A 20,624-nucleotide genomic window follows, 5' to 3' on the forward strand; every position below is an offset into this window, starting at 1 on the left:
TTTAAGCCATTTAGTTTGTTGTTATTTGTTACAGTGGCCATAGGAAACTAAAACAATGTTTTTTAAAAATGCAATAATGTTTCTTTATGGCTTTTTGTAAATATAAATGCAGAGATCTATGACTTTAAGAAAAAATTTTGTTGCTGTGGCAGTGTTTGTCAATGCAGCCAATAGTTATTTACAGAAAAATGAAGCATATCATAGCTCTTCATGTTCAATAACTGTTTTCCTCCAAAACCTTAGTTACCTGATTGTTCTAAGAGTATTTGCAAGAACTGAGATCCAGTGATTAAAATGAGAATTCTACCTTTTTTGTGAAAAAAAATGTAATTAATGGGAAATGCTCTTGAAATCTTTTAAAAAGCAGGAAAAAAAATGGAGTTCTATGACAGTTTTTAAAAACATAACATATATGAATGTACAGGAATAAAAAAGATGGAACTAAACAAAGTATTTTTAGTGGAAATCTATGAGTGTAAGATTATGGTTGATTTTATTCCTCTTTATACTTTTTATGTTACAATAAGTCTATATTATTTTTAATTAGGAAAAAAACCTACAATTTCCAGAAGTCACACATTTCATAGTCTTTTTCTCATGACCTATTTCTCATGACCTAAAATTTCCAGAATTTTAGAATACTTCAAAGAGTTTACAAACTTGAGAACACACTTCTACTTGGACATTTTCGTAAAAGTTGATACTTTTTTTTTTTTTGAGAGGGCATCTCTCATATTTATTGATCAAATGGTTGTTAACAACAATAAAATTCTGTATAGGGGAGTCAATGCTCAATGCACAATCATTAATCCATCTCAAGCCTAATTCTTGTCAGTCTCCAATCTTCTGAAGCATAATGAACAAGTTCTTACATGGTGAACAAATTCTTACATAGTGAATAAGTTCTTACATGGTGAACAGTACAAGGGCAGTCATCACAGAAACTTTTGGTTTTGATCACGCATTATGAACTAAGTTGATACTTTTTGACAAACAAAATAAAATGCATATATGAAAGCTCTGTAAGCCTTGGAAATAAATATTAAAATTACTTTAAAAAAGAAGTCTTTTCTAGTCACAGAAATTTTTTAATATAAAAATGAAAAATATCTGTTTTCTGTACATAAATCCTTACCTGTCCTTGCCAGCTGGGCAAATGGGGGTTTTCAAAGCTGACTGGGTTATAAATCCACACAGTGCTTTGTTTTGTGTTGAATATATATATTGTTATTTGCCAATAGGTCAGGCTGTGCATTTTATGTGAGCAATTTTGACCAACCTGCTTCACTCCACTGTGCTGTATATGAAAGCTTTCTTCTTTCACTGCTCAGAAAATTCATGTACTTTTGAAAAGCAAGCTCAATTTTAAGATCAGCCAAACATGTATGCAGCAAAAAATGATATTCTTAATCGCAAAGAATTACATTAGCTATAATTTGGGATTACCTCTCCCTACTCCCCAACATACACAGACTTTTCATTTTCCATGAGCCAGATAACTCAGATTTTACTGTCTTTACTTAGTGAGACTGTGAGGACTGAAAGGCAAAGACCGACTTTCTGGTATACCAACCATAGGAAGATTCTTTGAAACAATGCATTGTCATACATGTCATAGAAGATGACCATATTAAAGTTCATAGTTATCAAAAACTCTCAAAAATCAGTTATTCCAGTTAATAAGGGCAGTAACAATAGGCAATCATGTCATCCAATATAGTAGCAAATGGGTGATGGATGACTATCAACATGAAGTAAGAGTTATCTCTATAGGTGGCTTTTGGGAAATGAAGTACATACAGAATTTTAAAGAATGCTAATGTACCAAGGATAAAAGAAAAACAAGGCCAGATGACATGTATATAGCAAGAATAGAAAACTGAGGACAGTAGAGCAAATCTCACTTAAAAGTGGCAGAAAAAGTAAACCAGCTGGGAAAATCAGAAAATGGGAGAAAAGTAAATTTGGTAAGTTTTCAGTGTATAAGAAAAGTACTAAAAGAACAACAGATTTCCATACTGTACTGGCTACACCCTGTTCATGGCCTCCATTATCTCTTGCCTAGATTAATACAATCCCCTTCCCACTCCCTACTCCAAACTATTCTCCAAGCTGCCCAGCTCCAATATGTGTGTATAGTCATCTTACTCTCCCAGGAAACAGAGTCAATGGCTGCCCACTGTTCAAGCAATATTTCTTCAAATACAGTTTCTCCTACCATCACTGAATGACCTGGAGTGCATGTGAGGAATGCAGACTTTGGGAGTCTTCTCCACACCCATGGATTCAGGATTTCTAGGGTGAAGCCCAGGAATCTGCATTCTACCAAAGTGCCTGGGGCCACCTTCTACACATTAAAGTTTGAGAGGTTTTTCATAGGAAAACCCAAATCTCTCTAAATAGAATACTTTATGCTGCAGGCCCTGGTTACCCCTTCTGCCCGGTCCTTTGACAAGTGTGCCCTTGCAGTTTGTGCTCCAATAATGATATAACATGTACTTATCAGAAAATTGAATTACTTTAAGCTCCCAGACACTCTGCCAATCCTCATCACCTTTGCACATACTGTTCTTCGTTCCTAGAATTTCCACTTCCTCTACCTGGAGAACTTCTGCTCATGTTTCAAGTGTGAGCTGTAAGGTCACTTCTCTAGCAAAGTTTGCCTGACTCTCCCCTGCAGACATAAGTGTTTTTTCCTCCTGGTTCTCCAATGAGCTTTATACATATATATATATATATGCCTCTTCTAGAGCAGTCATTCTACTGTGCAGTGTGCTTGTGTACTGTAGCTCCAATCCTCCACTAGGCTGTAAGCTCTCCAAGTGCAAGGACAGGTTCTATTCATCTGTTTATGCCTCGAAGCACACAGCAGATACTCAGCAAAATACATGGATGCACACTCATTATTTTCTAAGGTTAAACAGCAACAAACCTGCTACTTTTCTGTTTCTCCAACTGGCACACATAAGCCCTAGGAGGATGCTTCCAAAGCTGTGCTGCCTTTTGTCAACCGGTTGGATGATCCTCCGTTACAATACTGTCATTCCTGACAAGTTTCATAATGATTAATAAGAAGAACAATAAAAATTGAAGTCTATGACTTTTAAGTAGCTTTGAATGTTTCATTAGAAATGAACCAAAACACTATTAGTTTTTTACTTTCCTTCACAAAATATGGCTGAAATGAAGAGTCACATCGTCTCTACAGAAACGATGACTAAGAACAGGAGCACAGGCAGGATGACCTTCCCAAGGCTGGAAACTCAGTCCTTCTGGGGACAAGACAACACCCCGCCATGACTGCAGGGGACAGTTGAGGGTGGAGGGACCACAGCAGCAGTGTTCAAGCTTTGTGATCTGCTGGCTACCACCTCCCAGCTGGGCCCCTGGCTCAGGTATGCCAACTTTCCCATCCCATTTAGGATGAACTGCAAAGATGAACAGACACAACCAATCTGAGTGACACTGACCACCAGTCCAGAGACTCGGACCATCATCTCTTTTCCTAACACCTCTTTTCCCCTTCACCAAATGCCCATTCCTACACCTTGATCTTGTTTTATTCCACAGTCAACCAATCCCATCTAAGGGTTTAACTAAGAATTAATGTTTTGGTTGATATCCTAAAGATGTGATTATCCATCTGGGTTTACATTTTAAAGGGAATTCAAAGTTTTAGAGAAAGGTAAAAGGAGTTGGGGTTGGGCAGCATCCATACCCAACTGCAGGAGTCAGAGTTTAGTGGATGATATAACCGACCAGAATCTGGGGGTGGGCTTCCCCAGGAGTCGTGCCCTCATGTCACCTCCCCACTCCTTGTCATTAGAGAAAAATAAAAGTGAAGATGCAAAACCTCACACTGGAAAGGCTATCAGTCCTTGATATAGACACCACTGTCCACATTCCACTCATCAAAGGAGATGACTCATTTACTAATATGCTGCCAACAGAAATGATCATTATAGATTATATTATAGCATGGTGATATATTCCATGAACAAAACAATAAAACATAACTATGATACAATTACAATCATATAAAATCTATATAGAAGAAGATGTAGAGGCACCATGAAAAACTGAAAACGGTTCATCCTAAGTGATTTATTTTATCTTTCATTTCTGCTATTATTGTTTTAATATGTTAGCATGCATTACATATTTTTAACAGTAATTGCGTGGTCTTTAGTAACTTACTCCATGATTATATCGATTTGTTTGGCTGTGAACTCATCCTCCTCAAAGGAGCAACAAATACCTGCAGATAACACTGCTTGACACAAAACCAACATGGTGAAGTGGAAGGGGGCAAGCTCTCTCTGGTGGGGGCTCAGGGAGGGATCACCTTCAATTGCTCAGACACACTATACTACAAATTGCTGGGGGCTAAAAGATACACAAAAGATAATCCTTAAACATCGTGAATGGCATTTTACCTTATCAAAGTCCTTTCTCTCCCCTTCAAAATAAAAATTTCTTCTTTTATCCTGTTAGCACCACAGCTTTCAAAACATTACTGCAGAATTTATGGCTCAGAAAGATTCATCTAGTGATTCTGTCCCAGAAATATACTTCAGTGAGCTGCCAGATATCTGTAGGGTGCCTAAAACTTGAGGTATTTTTGGTTACTTTCAGCTTTATTGGGGAGTAAAGCCTGCTGCATATAATTTTCATAACTGGCACATACTGGCCTGATCTCCCAAATCAGAAAGGCTATTGTAGCATGTACTTTTAAAGTATAAGACAGGTAATGGATGTTCTGGGGGTCGGGCTGTCTAATACCTATCAGTCAACATGTGATCTATGGGTTGAGTCCATTGGTTAACATAGATATCCAAACAAGGACAATTTTGGAGGGGAAGGGAAAAGAAGTCTTGCGGTGTCCCATAAATATTAGCCATGCCATAAATTATCCAATTTTTTTCAATGTGCTGCTTCCAAGGGAAGCAAATGAAAGAATAAATGGGCAACAATGAACAGATGAGAAGACCAGAATATGCAACCCAGATAGCCAGTCTTTATAAATGCATAACAAGTGTAAGAAGACTATCTCATATCTGGAGTCTGTAATACACCTTTTCCTACCCTACCACACACACAATAGATTAGGGCATAATTGCTTCTTTGAGTGAAGTAGGAATTTAAGGCCCTATGTTTCAGAGTCATGTCTTGAGAAGTTCTGACACAATTCTGAACCTTGTTTATTGTTTCATCTGAAGAATCAGACTTTCAGGAAGGAAAAATTAAAATCGAAACATGCTATTCTCCTAGGAAAAGCCCAGTAAATAAAATTAAATAACATCCATATCCACAATGAAATCAATTCTAATCTACTTGTTAGATTCCAGGAAACTCTAGGAAAGATTCATATCTAGAAGTTTCCAACACTAGTTAGGTGACTTAAAATATATATATATCAGAGAGAAATATGACCAGATAAATTTATTACCAACTAGAAATGAAGTAAAAATAGAACAGTTGGGGTATATGTCTCTTTAAATTTGGGTATGAAAATTGCATAAATAGAATATACTGCTAAATTTATTATCAATTTCAAAACAAAATGAAGAGTTTCCATATAAAGATGTATTTTTATTTCTTTGGTACAAGAAGTGAGGCATGAGTAATAAAAACCCACCAATAATCCATAAATTTGACTGTATGACATTATGTTAACTTCTTGCCACTCTGAACATTCCATAGAGCTATCAACACCTAGCAAACTCTAAGTCTGAATATCACATTTTCCGCATCTCTCTATGAAACCTGTGTGGGCTTGCTGGAAAGCAGAGAAATGTGCTGAGGGAAAGGCCTAGAATAAAGTTACAGAAGCAAAATTCTCAGGGTGTGTATGCAGTCTATTCTGTGATTGACTATAGATTTAAAAAAATAATGAAAATGAGACATGGAATACAAATGTCATTTAGAACAGATCTAAGATGGTCGTTTAAAAATTCTTTTATGCTTCAACTAAAAACTGTTGTTCGTGTTTTGCTTATTCTAGAAAATGTTTCCTTCTTCCTTAATTGAAAAAAACTTTTACCTAGTGTGAATATGTGTTAATTGTCGATTCTTGGGAACTCCCTTAAGAAGTTTATTTGGAACTCTATTTCCTTCCTTAAAAGGAGCTGGATTAAGAATGTCAGTGAGGGGGAAAAAAATAACACTTTACCATATAAAATAGTATTTTCACAGGGCTACACTGTGTGCCAATATGAGTCTTGGCCAAACCAAAATTGCTGCCTCCATTCCAAAATACCACAGACACTGCCCGATTTGCTTGAATAATTCTGGGCTGTCACATACTTCAACGTGATAGTGAGAACTCAGACTGATCAATGATTGGGCAAAATTGCTCTAAAGACAAACGGCTCTTCCCAGATGTTCTATACTGTTACTATTTCTGAAGCCTTGAGAATAGCTGGGTTCCTGAAGGGAAAACAAGTAGCCTTTGCCAGATTACGCACAGGGAGAGTGAGGAGAGACAGACATGGTTGAAAGGTGCTTCTGAGAATTACAGAAGAGGCACATTCAGGGCCACTTAAAAAATGCCAAGGTTCTAGGAATGCTTACATTTGGAGGCTCCATCTGATGTACTGTCAAACATTACCACATTCCACATTAAACCTTGCTTTCCTATGATACATATTTCAAGTATTTTATATTTTTACTCCGTATCTAAGCAATTATCACACACAGTTGGAATTCTCATGAACTGCAAAGATCTAAAATAGAAATTATTTTCAAATATTACATGCTTGTGATTATTAAACTTAGCTATTAGTGAAATTGATAAGCTATTTACAAATCTGGTACTTCCTCTAATAAAGCAATAAGCCACAACCTGATTTCAAACATGTTAAAATGTAAAAAAATGTTTGTTTTCACAGATAAAATATGGTATAAATTTTGATTCTTCAGTTTTCTTTTTGTGTTTTTTGGAAACAAAATATCTTTTCCTTTTGCAGATTCAAACTTGTCAAAATTCTATGAATGCCTCTTCATGCTTGGGAAACTATGTGTACAGAGAGACAGTATTGCATGGTGGTAGAGAACACAGATTGGGGCCACTGCCCAGCGTCAAGACTGTGTTTTGTAATTATAGCATCAACGTTTACTAGTTCTGTAATCTTGAGTAGTATTTCATCTCAAAGTGCCTTAGTTTCCTATTCTGTAAAATGAGAATAAGAGTATTTACCTCATACGACTATTGATAGAATTATGTTAGTATCTTTTAAGTGTTGAGAACAGTGGCTGGTATTCTAGAAGTATTAATCATGCTACTGTTATGTCAAAACTAACAGGTGAAATAGTTCGGGAAGAATTACTCACTTTCCCCAGCAAAGCTGCTCATCCATTGGGAGCTGCCTCGAGGGAAGTGGGGGCGGCCCTCAGCTCCGGCACACTTACCCATACACCAAGTTCTAGACCAATGTCCTTAATTCTGCCTTTTCCTTCCCAGAGAGTCTTCTCTGGGATAGGAGCAGGGGTGCTGTCAATGCTAAGGATAGCCTCTCTGGGTTAAGGGTCAACTAGGAAGCACAGGATCAGAGATTAAACACCTTTTTTCCCCCAGAAAAAGTAATAGAGTCACTTCCCTCTAGTGGCTGAGATAAACAATTACAACTCCCCCAGCCAACTTTAATTCTTTAGAGGTCTGTGTAATGGAAATAATTCAGAGAATGGCAAACCTCAGTGGAAAGTCAGTTGTAAACCAGTGGGGAGCAAGGCACAGAATAACAAACCACTGGGTTTCTTTTTTTCTTTTTCCTTTTTTTTTTTTTTTTACAAATAAAGCAATGTTAAACATTTGTACAGTGTCATAGCTATTAACCTAAGAATCACAAAAAGAGGAACTTTAATAAATGTAATCCCATTGTAAGTATTTAATACCTACTTCAGTGTCCTCTATGTGTAGACAGTATAATCCTCATAATAAATAGCTTTTATTTTCCCTAAGTTTTTTTAGTGGATGGGGATCATTAGTTTACATAATCATCCCTAAAACTAGGACAGTGCTCCCACTGTCACTCTGCAGTAAATATTAATCCTAGCAAACCAAATATCTGACATTATCTGTTTGGCTTGGAGTATTTTCCTTAAACCATTAACTTCTCAGGGATATAGGAGAAAGAAAAAAAAGAGAGAAAGAAACTATTACATCTTTCACTACAATTTTGTTATAAAAGGAATATATAAGAAAGGGAATTGGATTTTCTTTAAGAGTATTGAAATTATTTTTTAGCAGTTTATGTCCTAAGCCATTTCAGCCACTTGACCATGTAGCCCTTCTGAAAGGTTCTGATTTTAAAAACACATTGCACATGATTCATCAGCCTACACTATGTGCTGTATACTGAGGAAGGAAGGTTACATCAAATAAACTGTAAAAGTGTGACTCACTTTTCCCTTATAAGTTTACTTAAAAAGGCTAAAAAATGTTACCCAAGGCATAGATGATCTTCCTAAAACAAGGCTCTCCTGTTTCTTTCACATGAACTGTATAAACACATATAAACACACTTTACTTGAATAAAAACCTCTGATCTAAAATACACCATTGAAGAGTATATTTTATTTATTTATGCTCTTAAGTAGACAAACACCAAAAAATATCTTCTTTAGCCCATAAAGTACCAGGAAGAATCAATAAATCTACCTAACTTCAGATTCAAGATACTGAGAAGTATATTATAGTACACACATGCATATGTGTATGAAACAAAATATAGATGGTGTTGGAAAGGAAGAATATGACTGCTAGACATTTTTGTTTGATGTGATACAACTCATCTAAGGGATGATATGCTCTTAGCATTTGGACACACTTGGCTAGAAATAAGCAGAAGAAAAGACAGACTGATACACACATTTACAAATTCACTTTCTATGTTAATGATCAATTATTTCTCTGTTTAAAAACCTATGATCCTTACAAAACTAAACATACTCTTACCATAAGATCCAGCAATCACACTCCTTGGAATTTACCCAAAGGAGTTGAAAACTTAGGTCCTCACAAAAACATGCACACCGATGTTTTTACAGCTTTTTTCATAATTGCCCAAACTTGGAAGCAATCAATAGATCATCATTCAGTTGGTGAGTAAATAAACTATGGTACATAAAGATAATGGAATATTACTCGGTATGAAAAAGGAATGAGCTTTCAAATCATGAAAAGACATGGAATAATCTTAATTGCATATTACTAAGTAAAAGAAACCAATCTGAAAAGGCTACACACTATACGATTCCAACAAAATGACATTCTGGGAAAGGCAAAACTATGGAGACAGTGGTCATCAATATAGGTTGGTCACAGGGCTGGCAGGACAGCATGGAGAATGCAGTTAATGATTCTGTAACATCTTCCTACATTGATAGACAGTGACCACACTGGAGGGGGTGAGGGCTTGATAATATGGGTGAATGTTGAACCACTGTGTTGTGAATTTGAAACCAACATAAAATTGTGTATCAATGATACTTTAATTAAAAAAAAAAAGTCAGTGGTTGTCAGGGTTTGGGGAAGGAAGGATGGATAGGCAGAGTACAGAGGAATTTTAGGACAATGAAAATAATCTGATATCATAATGATGGATACCTGTCATTATCTATTTGTCCAAACCCATAGAATGTACATCACCAACTGTGACCCCTGATGTAAATCTCAGACCGAGTGAAGGTGATATGTCAGTGTAGGCTCATCAACTGCACAAATGCACCGCTCTGGTTGGGGACTGTGATAATGGATGGGGCTATATGGTATATGGGAAATCCCTGTACCTTTCCCTCAACTTTGCTGTAAATCTAAATCTGCTCCAAAAAATAAAGTCTTATTTTAAAAAGTATTTTTGAAAAACCCATCTTTAAACCAAAGGGTGGTTATGATCGCTGATAAATTATTCTTAAACAACCAAAAAAGTTAAAATCAAAACCTATGATGCCTACTGCCTACAAAAATAAGGCCCAGCTTGGTCTCTCTCTTGGTCACCCTCTCTAGCCTCACCCCAGACCAGTTCCTCCTTCAGTTCTCTCCCCCTGTGCTCACAGGAACCACACTTCCAAGCCGAGACCACAAACCTCTCGGCCTCTCTGCTCGCCCCTCTCTTCCTCCGAGACATCTTGTCATACTTCTACAGCCAAACAGCATCTCCTCTGGGAGTCCCCCTTTGAAAGCGATTCAGACAGGATGAACCCTCCCTCCCCTTGTCTGTTGTTATATTACAGGTCACAGTTTCCATGTCTGTCTCCCCAAGGGAAGGGTGGGTCATCCAATTCCATAGTCTGGCCTCTACTGCAGGGTCATTACTGCCACTGACACGTGTTTGTAAGACAAGTGAGTATCCTGCGGTGTGCATCTACATGCAGGTGACTCAAACCTCTTTTAGAAGGAGGTGTGATACAAGTAGTAAGAGAAGCCCAAGTTCCCCTGATTTCCATCCTACTACTGGAACTCATACCTCCATGTTAAACACATCACTGATTTATTTTTATCTCAATTGTTTCTATTCCCGTCCCCATCCACCAAACCCTCATTCCATCTACCCAAAGCTTACCCCTTCCCTAAGCTCAGCCTCCTATCGTACACCCTACTGGCCTTTTTCAATTATGCAGACAGGCACAGGCAGGCTATAGGTTGAAGGCAAAGGAAAGTGGTAAAGCCACATCAGGCCTATGGCTCACAGAAGGCGGGCAGTAAAGATGCACCTGATGTGGTAACGGGAGGGAAAGGCATCATGCAATGACAAGAGCCCTGATTTTTCCAGGAGGAAAACCTAGGCCCTCCAGTTGCTAGTATCACAGGGACCTCCGTCCTTTGTCAAGCGTTTCTCTAGCACCTGCATCTCACCGTCCACCTGTCTGCTCCCCAACAGGCCCCTGAGTTCCATAGCCTACGCACGGATCAGCACTGCCTGCTCGGTATCACTCTGCATGGGGGCCGCTCTCCTGCTTCAAACTCCTTCACTTCTTTTCTGTGAAACCTCTTGGCCTGGTTTTCCTTCTAAGCCCTGGCCAGGTCTCCTCTAGCTCTTAGCTTGACATCTGTAGCTGAGGTGTCTCAGGAATCTGTCTTGGAGCCACGTTCCACGAGCTGGCTTCATCTAGTCCCATGTATACCAACTACTTGCCTACAAGTCCCAAATTTGCTTCTCCAGACCTAACCCTTCCTTGGAATTACATAGTCCACATACTTATCATATAGGCATCTCAGATTTAAAACAAACACAACCAAACTCTTGATTTTCTTTCACAAGCTGCTCCCCTGCAAGGTTTCCTCACCTTGGTAAATCGATTCACCATCTACTCTGTAATCCCAGCCAAGAACCTAGCAGAGGAGCTTCCCTTGATTTCACTCTTTACCCCATACCTCCTCTTCTAATGCATCCCCTGCTGAGTCCTCTGCATCCTCCCTTCAGATTACAGCCTGAATCAGTCACTTCTTTCTAACTTCACCACTGACCCCTAGTCCAAGTCACCATTCTCTCTCACCCAGACTACTTCCTAACTCTCTAAATTGAGCTCAATCCACCCATTGCAAGCAGCTAGATGAAACTCTAAAAATGCAAATCATATTGTTATTACCCTATTTCAGAACCTCAAATGTGTCCCCATCAGGCTTAGGGGAAAGACAGGCCCTGACTCTGACTCTCAGAGCCCTTCAGTGGCAGCCCTGACCACCCCCCACCTTCTCCGCGCATCCTCCCTTCCCCAGGCTGCTCTTGCCCTGGCGGTCTTCCCACTTGCAGTGCCTTTGCTTTGTATTCCCATGGCTGTCACCTTCCAGTCATTCAGGTCCAGCTTGCGTGTCACTCTCTCAGAGAGAAAGAAGTCACCAGACCCCCCTCTTTAATTTCTCTGAAAATCACTTGTTGCTCTCCAGTGTTTTTCTGGCTTGTTTGCTTATGGTAGGTCTTCTCTCCCTGCTTCCACACATCCCACTAGGATATATGCTCTATGAGAGCAGAGACCTTCTCCATCCTATCCACTGCTGTATCCCCAGAGCCTAGAACACATTCCTGCCAGCAGTTGGTGCTCAAAATGAATGAGTGTTTTAAGAGTGAAGGTCACACCCGACGCCTGTGTCTCCCATGGAGATTTTTGGCCAAAAGATTTTGAGACACATGGTCTAGGATTTCCCTCTCCTCTTGCCATTTACATTTAATAATATTCTACACTCTATGCATACAACCTCTTTGTACCTCTCCAGGATTTCTATCTTTAATAACATTTTACAGAAGGAACTGAACAGACCCTCTGTTAACAAGTGGCAACATTACATAAGAAAGTAACTCTAAGCCCCTTCTTCCTTATCAGCTTGTTAGCTAGTATTTACTAGTTATATGCTTTGTGCCTGGTATTCAATCATCTTCAACACTGAAAGATGTGTGTTAACTTCCCCACTATATAGATGAGGAAACCGGAGCTCACAGATGCTATGTAACCCAAGCCCCTTAAAGCAAGTGACAAAGGTATATGTGCCTTACAAATGGTGGGTTAAAATGTCACAGAGGGAGGACTAGGTATACTGAATGGAATGACGGTCTATGTACCCCAAATTCCAGCTTCTGTCCAAATCATAAGAATAATCAGATCCATAGTCACACATTCAGATTTATGGAACAAAGCTATCTGGCAGCCATCTGTTATCATGGAGAATAAGCACCACAAAGATAAGTGACATCAACTAATGCCTTCAGAACTAAACCAATACAATGACTTTATTTAGGGTTTTACCCACAAGTGCTTCCATGCAGCAGAAATTAACCACTAGCAACATTTCATATTCTCTTAAGGGAGAAGCTACACATAGATTTTGACAGCACAAGAAAACCTCCCTGGTAGCAAAGGATTGGAACTTTAAGCTATCTACCCCAAGCTCCCTAAATAAAAATGTGATCTAAATGTACATGCTAAGTAAAAGCTAGAACCCTTTGATGAATGGGTAGCATTTCTTGATACATATTTCAGCATGCTTTAGATTGATAATAAAACTAAATCTAACCAGACAATGAACCCTATGTAGCTAGGCAAATTAATCACCAGCAAAAGGGCCCCACACTCCAATGGTGGCTGCAGGCTGGCAACCTCCTTTGAACAAACTGCAGATAGGCACTTTAATGAGGGAGAAAATATGAGCTAACATAACTGTAGTCAAGTAAGTTCCTAGAGGAGGGAAAGCATATTAACCGATGTGCTGATATCTGCAGCCAAAATATCAGCTAGGGAGAACAAAAGGCTGTCAAAGCAACATGCTATTACTAAGCCAAGACCGCCCAGGGTTTGGGCTTAAGCTGCAGTATGACATTCTCAAGAGGAGCATGAGTTTTGTTTCTAATGTCAGCTCTTTAAGTGATTTTTATTGATGTCATTTTTTTAGGACTTGCTGGTTCTCCCTGACTACCAATAAGAGAATCCAATAGATTGTCATGATGACTTCAGATATACATGTTTTGATAAATAATAATAATCTCCTGTGATCCTTACTCTTTAATGATACAATTTTCCTCCCTATGCAGGTAACAATGTCCACATTCATGTCACTCAATTATAACTGAGTGACCCTTTGTGCCAAGTGAAACACTTTACAAATCCTTATTAAAATCAACTTCAGTCTCCTTAAGAAAAATGGAGGAGTTAAGGGTGAGTACACACACACACACACACACACACACACACACAGTTCCAGAATAGGATGAGGCCGATGATGTTAAAGGAAAAGTATTGCATTTCAATATTTCAATTAATGCAAAGAATTCTGCATTTCACCTGCACAGTGCTGAGATGTGCGAGGCCAAGGAGGAACCAGATCCTGGCAACTTAGCCTCTATAAATCCTGATTTACTCACCTATAAAATGGGAACAACACTGCTAAATAACTCTACCTGCTCTGTTCATTACCACAAAGTGGAGGCTTCATATTATTTGGGGCTGCCTCAAGCATTGTAAAGAAATAAATGATGGGTTAAAGTTCAAATAAATAAACAGTAAGAATAACCTTAATGGGCTTTTATGAGAAAGCAATTAGAATTTGTATATGAGAAGTGTCCCTAAATTGGACAGTACTTTATAGTTACTGAGCCAAATTGATCTTGGCAGAGATGCTGAGGTTTTAATGCTTCTTCAGAAGCATTACTGTGGCATGGCCCCCAGAATCAAAGTGGGTCAGATAGTCTCTTGAAAAATGAAATCCCAACATTAAGTGGGGCAAAAATAAGGCTAGCCCTAACCTTCTTTACCTCTCAACAACCTAAATCAACTTATAGGGTGATGGAATGCATGCTCTCCAAACATAACAAACTAGGAACATTTTTTTTAGAAACATCTGAATCATCTAGGTCAATTTCTGTCAAAATAATTTCAATGCAACTATGCCAATTTCAGAATATAATTTACTGGGTAAATCTATGGCATAGGTGCCTCCAGCCCCATCTTTGTCCCAACCATCACCATAGTAAGTCCTGCAGACTGATTATATAGTTTTCAGTGCTAAGCCCCCCACAGTACCTCAGAATCCTTCTTAACATGGAGTTCTGAGTGGATCTTACAAAAGAGTAGTCAGAAAGTACCTATTATTAGCCATCCTTAAAATAGCGGAATGAAGAACTAACTTATAGTCAAATGGCTTTCCAAAATGAAAATTTCTACTTTAAGCTGATAATTTCCAGTAAATAAAAACAGCAATATTAAGTAATTTCATTCCTCAAATACATTCAGCTATTCTAGGTAACATTTTGCAAGTGTCTCACACAGGCTTAAAAATAAGCGAGGCTCTCAAAGTCACATGTTCTGCTACATTACGAAGTTCATGGAAAAGGCAGCAACTTACACATGTTGCCCTATAAAGTTTTTGTGCCCAAATGATCTCTCTTACACTCAGCTGCGTGCAGCTTTGGGATGCCGGTGCAACACTGTTTTTTCTTTAGCATAGTACTTGTGGCTTCTTGAGAAAAGAACAATGGCCTGGCTAAGGGACGCCCCTGCAGTCCACTTCCACAAGTAAGAAAACAGACTTCTGTTAGTGCTGGAATTTCTCTGGCTTCTCACTGGCATCAAAAGGAGAAGCAATTTCTCTGCCCAACTTCCTGGGCATATCTCTAAGGGGCCTAGAGGCTCTGGGTCAAACTGGAACTTTAGGCATTTCAGGTGTTTCTCCGAGTGAGAACTCTAGACTTAAGGCCAGTTAAGACACTCAGTTGTAAGTTACAGCTGAGCGTGCCTCCCCAGGGCTAGTCCCTCTTCCCTGACCTGGGAACTGTTCACTGTTTTTTCTGAGTCAAGACCCAAACCACAGGGACAAGTGGCAAGGGGGATTTTGCAGATCAGCTGCCTCCCCACTTGCAGTTTGAAAGCGGCCTCAGCATCTCAGTTGACACCTGCCACACCTTCATCCACATCACACATGAAGTCCTGGAGATGTTCCAGCCCTGGGAAGCATCTCTAGGAGCATGCTAGATGTTTCTACTTGGCCATTATGATACCATTTTCAGATTTGACATTACTAAACACAGCTCAAGTGAAATTATTATCTCAGAAAGTGATTTTTCTCCTCAATTCCCCTACTCTTGCTGAGATACCATCAGCCCTCCGCTCTACACAATGCCCCCCTCCATCCCTCACCCTGTCCCGGCACCTCACCATCCAGAACACCCTGCATGGCTTTCTTTCCCCTTCTGACGCTGTCTTTCTAGTTGTTCTTTATTCTTCCTTTTCTCTGCCTTGTTTCCTCCACTCTGCTTATGCCATGGTCTCCCATGCAGAGATCTTACTTAGATTTCTACCAAGTTCACCATACAAATTTCTTGGTTAAAAACCTCAGGCACATCTCACACTGAAAAAATAAAACTCAAGGCTCACAGATTGGCATGTGAGACACTCTACAGTTTGTTCCCGACCTTGCTTTCCCCTGAAATCCCCTCTATCCAAATTCTACTTTTAGTTTGGCTCTCAGGCAGACGGGTTTATTCCTCACCCTGACCACAAGTCCATCCTGCCTGTCGTTCCCATCCTGGGTCATCCTATGTGACTCTCCCTCCTCCTCTCACTTAGCCCCTAATAACCCTTCATGGTCCAGTTCAAATCCTGCTCCTAAATTCCTGAATCCTCTGGCTTGGCCACTTATGTGGTTTTCATAACATAACCCTTTACATTTTATTTTTTCAGGTGCTTAGGCTTAACTAAATTGTCACTTCAAAGCAAAGTAAGTCCTGAGAAAAATCAGAACACCTTTTCTTTTAAATATCTTTCATGATATTATTAGAGTGATCCAACCAGGGCTGGTTATATTGACTGACTGATTATGCTGCAACTTACAAATAGTTTTGAGATGACTTCCTAAGAACTAATTTTAAAACACAGGGTAAACTCAAACAGGTACATTTCAGGTCTTCTTCCCTTTAATAAACCTTACCCTCATCACAACTACTCACAAGCCACCCGATCTTGGAAACATTTAAGAAACTATCATTTTTGGAGAGAAGGGGAGATTAGAGGAATTTTTTTTACTTTACTGGACAAGATTACTTCTGCTTTTAGTAGTGTTGTTAAAATGATCACAATAATTTGAAAGTATGTCTTCTTTCACAGTTATTCATAACCAAATTCACAAATGTATACATATAATAAAATAGTGTCTCAAAGTAAGCAACTGAAAAATTTATGTGTGGTTTTATAGCAACACCACACAATTCTTTGAAGCACCAAAGAATCAAGAGACAAGAAAGGAAAAATATCTTAGGAGACAGGATAATCATAGAGTTCCAAGTACTGAGTTCAAACCCTCTGCAGTCGCTGCCATTTCATCAAAATGCCACTGGGATGCACAACATTATGAACAGAATGACAAAACAATACATTGTCTGTCAAAGTCTTTCAGTTCTGTTTTCACAAAAGATTATAGCATCAAATGAAATCTCACTTACTTCTCCAACAGTGGTTTTTATAATCTGTTTTCCTCTTTGAAAGAAGCAATGGTCAACATAAGCTCAGACAGAGTACAACCTGAAGGATCATTAACAAAGCCACATGTGGAGGCACAAACATTTTTTTTTGACCACACGTGGAGGCACAAACATTTTTTTTTGATGGTCTACAGCTGCTAGTGTGATCAATAAATCAGACAATTGTAAATGTTCTGGAATTCACAGTCACTTTCTGGGCCCTTGTCTCAATCAAGAGATACATTCAATCACGAGATATTGTGGGGTCTTCTACAAAATGCCTGGTGTTGAGAAAGGTCCCCAAGTCACAAAGGTGAGCAGATCTACTGGATCCCTGGTGCTGACCCCACACACCATCCACTGCCTTACTGGCTCATTCAAGCTTGCAGGCCACTGACTTCTGCACGATGTCTACAAAATCTAGTTCCTTCTATACCTCCCATCATTGACACAAGAACACAGATGCAAAGGAGTTGAGGACGGCGCTCAGTTATCCATACTCCTCCACTGAGCTAAACAGGAAGTCCATATGATCAAGGCTCCTAGACAGTGTTGTAAATTCCAGAAAGGCACCAGGTGAAGGCTGGACAAACCAAAGCACAGTACCAGCATCATACACAAGGCAATCAGACCTACACTGTGGGGGATGCTAACGGTCCAGATCCTCCTGCTGGATGCCACAGTTAACAGATTCTCTTCACATCCTGGCTCCTGCATAAGCCTGCAGAGCCCCCTTTATTAAACACGTCGCTTTGTTCTCCTAGTGTCTGTGCAGAGGGGGCAGCCTGGGATTATCATCACCCTGTTTCTGCTATTGCACTTCAGCCAGGCTTGCCTGTCTGTCTCCCGCACGTGCCCAAGAGCTCCCAAGGGGAAGGATGGGGTCTCATTTGTCTTCGCCTCCCCAGCACCACACCTGGCTCTCAGAAGCAAAATGACTGTGGAATGAATTAGGGGGCATGAAGGTGCACCTTTGGGGTATGCAGAGGAGCAGCAGCACAGGCCATGAAGCCCACAGCATAGAGCCACAGCAGGGGCTGTGACAGGACAACTTCAACACCTGCCGGGAAGAAAGAGTGAGCCAAACCAACACTTTCCGGGAAGGGGTAAGGCCTGGGAGGTCTAGAAGAGTTCATTCCATGGCTTTTATCTGGAACCTTGTGCAGGGGGCCTACCCAGATCCCACTGCCTGTCACACACCAGGAAGCCACCAGGCACATGGAAATGGAAGAGGCAATGACTCAGTGAGATGGGGCTAAAATGCACTGTCAGCTAGACAGCAAGGGATTCTCCCCTCCACACAAATACAGATGCGTGGGCACAAGCACCCTCAAAGGCATCCCAAATCTGAAAGGTCAAAACAGCACTTGAAGGGGAACAAGGCCCCTGGACTATGGGAAACCCTTTACGGATGCCCTCGGGGCCCCACCTCTCACCCGGCTGTCCCAGAGCCCTGTAGCCACAGTGGTCTCCTTTATGAACTACCTTTACCCACAGTCCATATTTCACTGGCTCTGGGTATAGAAAGAGGCAGGTACCAGAGTGAGAGGGGCACTGGCCTGAGACTCAGAAATGCTGGTCCGTGTCACAGGATCCCCTCAACCCCTCTCCTCCTCCTGTGAAGTGGCGGTGAAAGTGCCCCCCACACGGCTCCCACAGGATCACTGGATGGTCACAATGAAAATGAGAGAATGTGGAGCTTAGCATTTTATTTGTAACAAATGACCACAAACATGGTGGTTTAAAATAAAATACACATATTCTCTCACTGTTCTGGGGGCCAGAAGTCCAAAATCAGTATCATAGGCCAAAATCAAGGTATCAGCAGGCCATGCTCCCTCTGGGCAGGCCACGCTCCCTCTGAGCAGGCCACACTCCCTCTGGGCAGGCCACGCTCCCTCTGGGCAGGCCATGCTCCCTCTGAGCAGACCATGCTCTCCCCTAATGGAGAAAACTTATTCCTTGCCTCTTCCAGCTTCTCTGTGGGAAGCCTCCCTCTGCCCCTCTCTTCTAAGGATACCTGTGGCTGGATTTAGGACTCACTGGGATAATCCAGCATAATCTCTTCATCTCAAAACCCTTAAATTAATCTCATCGGCAGAGACTCTTTTTCCAAAAGATGAGATTTACAGCTTTAGGAATTTGGATCTGAGATCTCTGGGGCCACCATCCAGCCCACTACACCAACTGTAACATGAACTACAGTGTTAATGTACAATTTGTGACCCACTTTCTTTTCTTTCTCATCATTTCAACTTGAATAGCAATTCTTTGAGAATAACAACAAATCTTATACTTTGTTAATCCCATGAAGGCTTTTAAGGTATTGTGTACAGAACAAATGATTTGTTCATTCAGAAAATAAAACCTTATTCTACTCAATTTGTAGTTCCCAGCATTAGATCCCATGTAAAAATTCTATGTAATGTCAAGTGTTTCATTTTTTATTTCCAAAATAGCCAGACCTTCTGCTCAGGAGCTGGAGATGGAGGGACTGCATCATAAATGTGTCTACTGTCCCTGCAAGTGCCTCGCACTCCATGTCACTGGTAAAGCATTGTTAGGAATAGTCCCAAATATCACCAGAATCCAAAGGTTAGAGACAGACGAGAAGCAAAACTGCAAGGAACTCCAGACAAATGAGCATGAACCCCCTGCTGCCTGTTCAACTCAGCATCAAGAACAGAAAAGCAGCAGCTGATCTGGAAGAGGTTGATGGAGGCTCAAGATGGGACTAAATTCATTCATTCATTTTTTTTCAACAAGTATTTGTTAAGGATATACTATGTACCAGACATCAGGGAGCCAGATGTGAACAAAATAGGCAAATCCCTGCCAGTCTGGAGTCTTCATTCTAGCTGGGTAAGAAAAACAACAAACAAATGCTATGTATCGAGTAGGTATACGCACCCCAGGGAACATTGTAAAGCAGGATTTAAGTAGGGTTGCAGGCTCTCCTAAGGGGATGGGGAAGGCCCCTCCACTGCAGTGATATTAAGGAAGTAAAGGAGAGATCAGGTGACTGGTGATCAGGTGGGAGAGTGTTCAGCGACCTCTTCTGCTGGAACATCTGTGCCAGAAAATGAAGATGTGCCCCAGGGTCATGTCAGAAGGAGCCAGAAGTCAGTCTGAAAGGCTCCCCACTGATGAATTCTGGGACAACCTGACCAACAAAATGAGGAACAAGGGTCATGGATTATTACACACCAAACATATATTTGTTTTCCATTTTAATCTTTTAAAATGCATGAATCAATAGTAATACTCCTAAAAGTCAGGGAAGAGGAAAGAGAAAAAATTCTTCTTTAACTGAAAAACACCATCTAATAATAGAATCAGAAAACTGCTATTTGACAAACAGCAATATAGTAACTGATTCAAGCATGGTCATCAGTGAAAGCAAAAATCAGACAAGGCGAAAGCTTATTGAAAAAAAAGGTATTCAAAAGGGCTGGCACCACAGGGGGAAGGCCTGGCACACTTCAGATTTTGAGCTTCCCACGTGTTATGCTGTGCGGAAGACACTGTCACCTATTCTTGCCAAATATGTGTCTCCTGAATCTAATGATGAAGAAAGCATTGACTAAATTGAGGTTGTGGAATAGTCAACAAACCAGTTGTTTTATACTCTTGAAAAATGTCAATGTTATGAAAAAGAAACATAAAAGGAGGGGATAACAC

The 20,624-nt window shown here is 40.2% G+C and overlaps 1 protein-coding gene across 16 annotated transcripts in view; it reads right to left on the reverse strand.

The window, feature by feature from the left end:
• The window catches only part of MAST4 (microtubule associated serine/threonine kinase family member 4), a 525,532-nt gene that overhangs the window by 160,799 nt on the left and 344,109 nt on the right, over positions 1 to 20,624 (reverse strand). The gene's annotated exons all lie outside the window — the stretch shown is intronic.

The sequence above is a fragment of the Manis javanica genome, chromosome 1, assembly GCF_040802235.1.
Source record: "Manis javanica isolate MJ-LG chromosome 1, MJ_LKY, whole genome shotgun sequence".
In the NCBI taxonomy this organism is placed as follows: domain Eukaryota; kingdom Metazoa; phylum Chordata; class Mammalia; order Pholidota; family Manidae; genus Manis; species Manis javanica.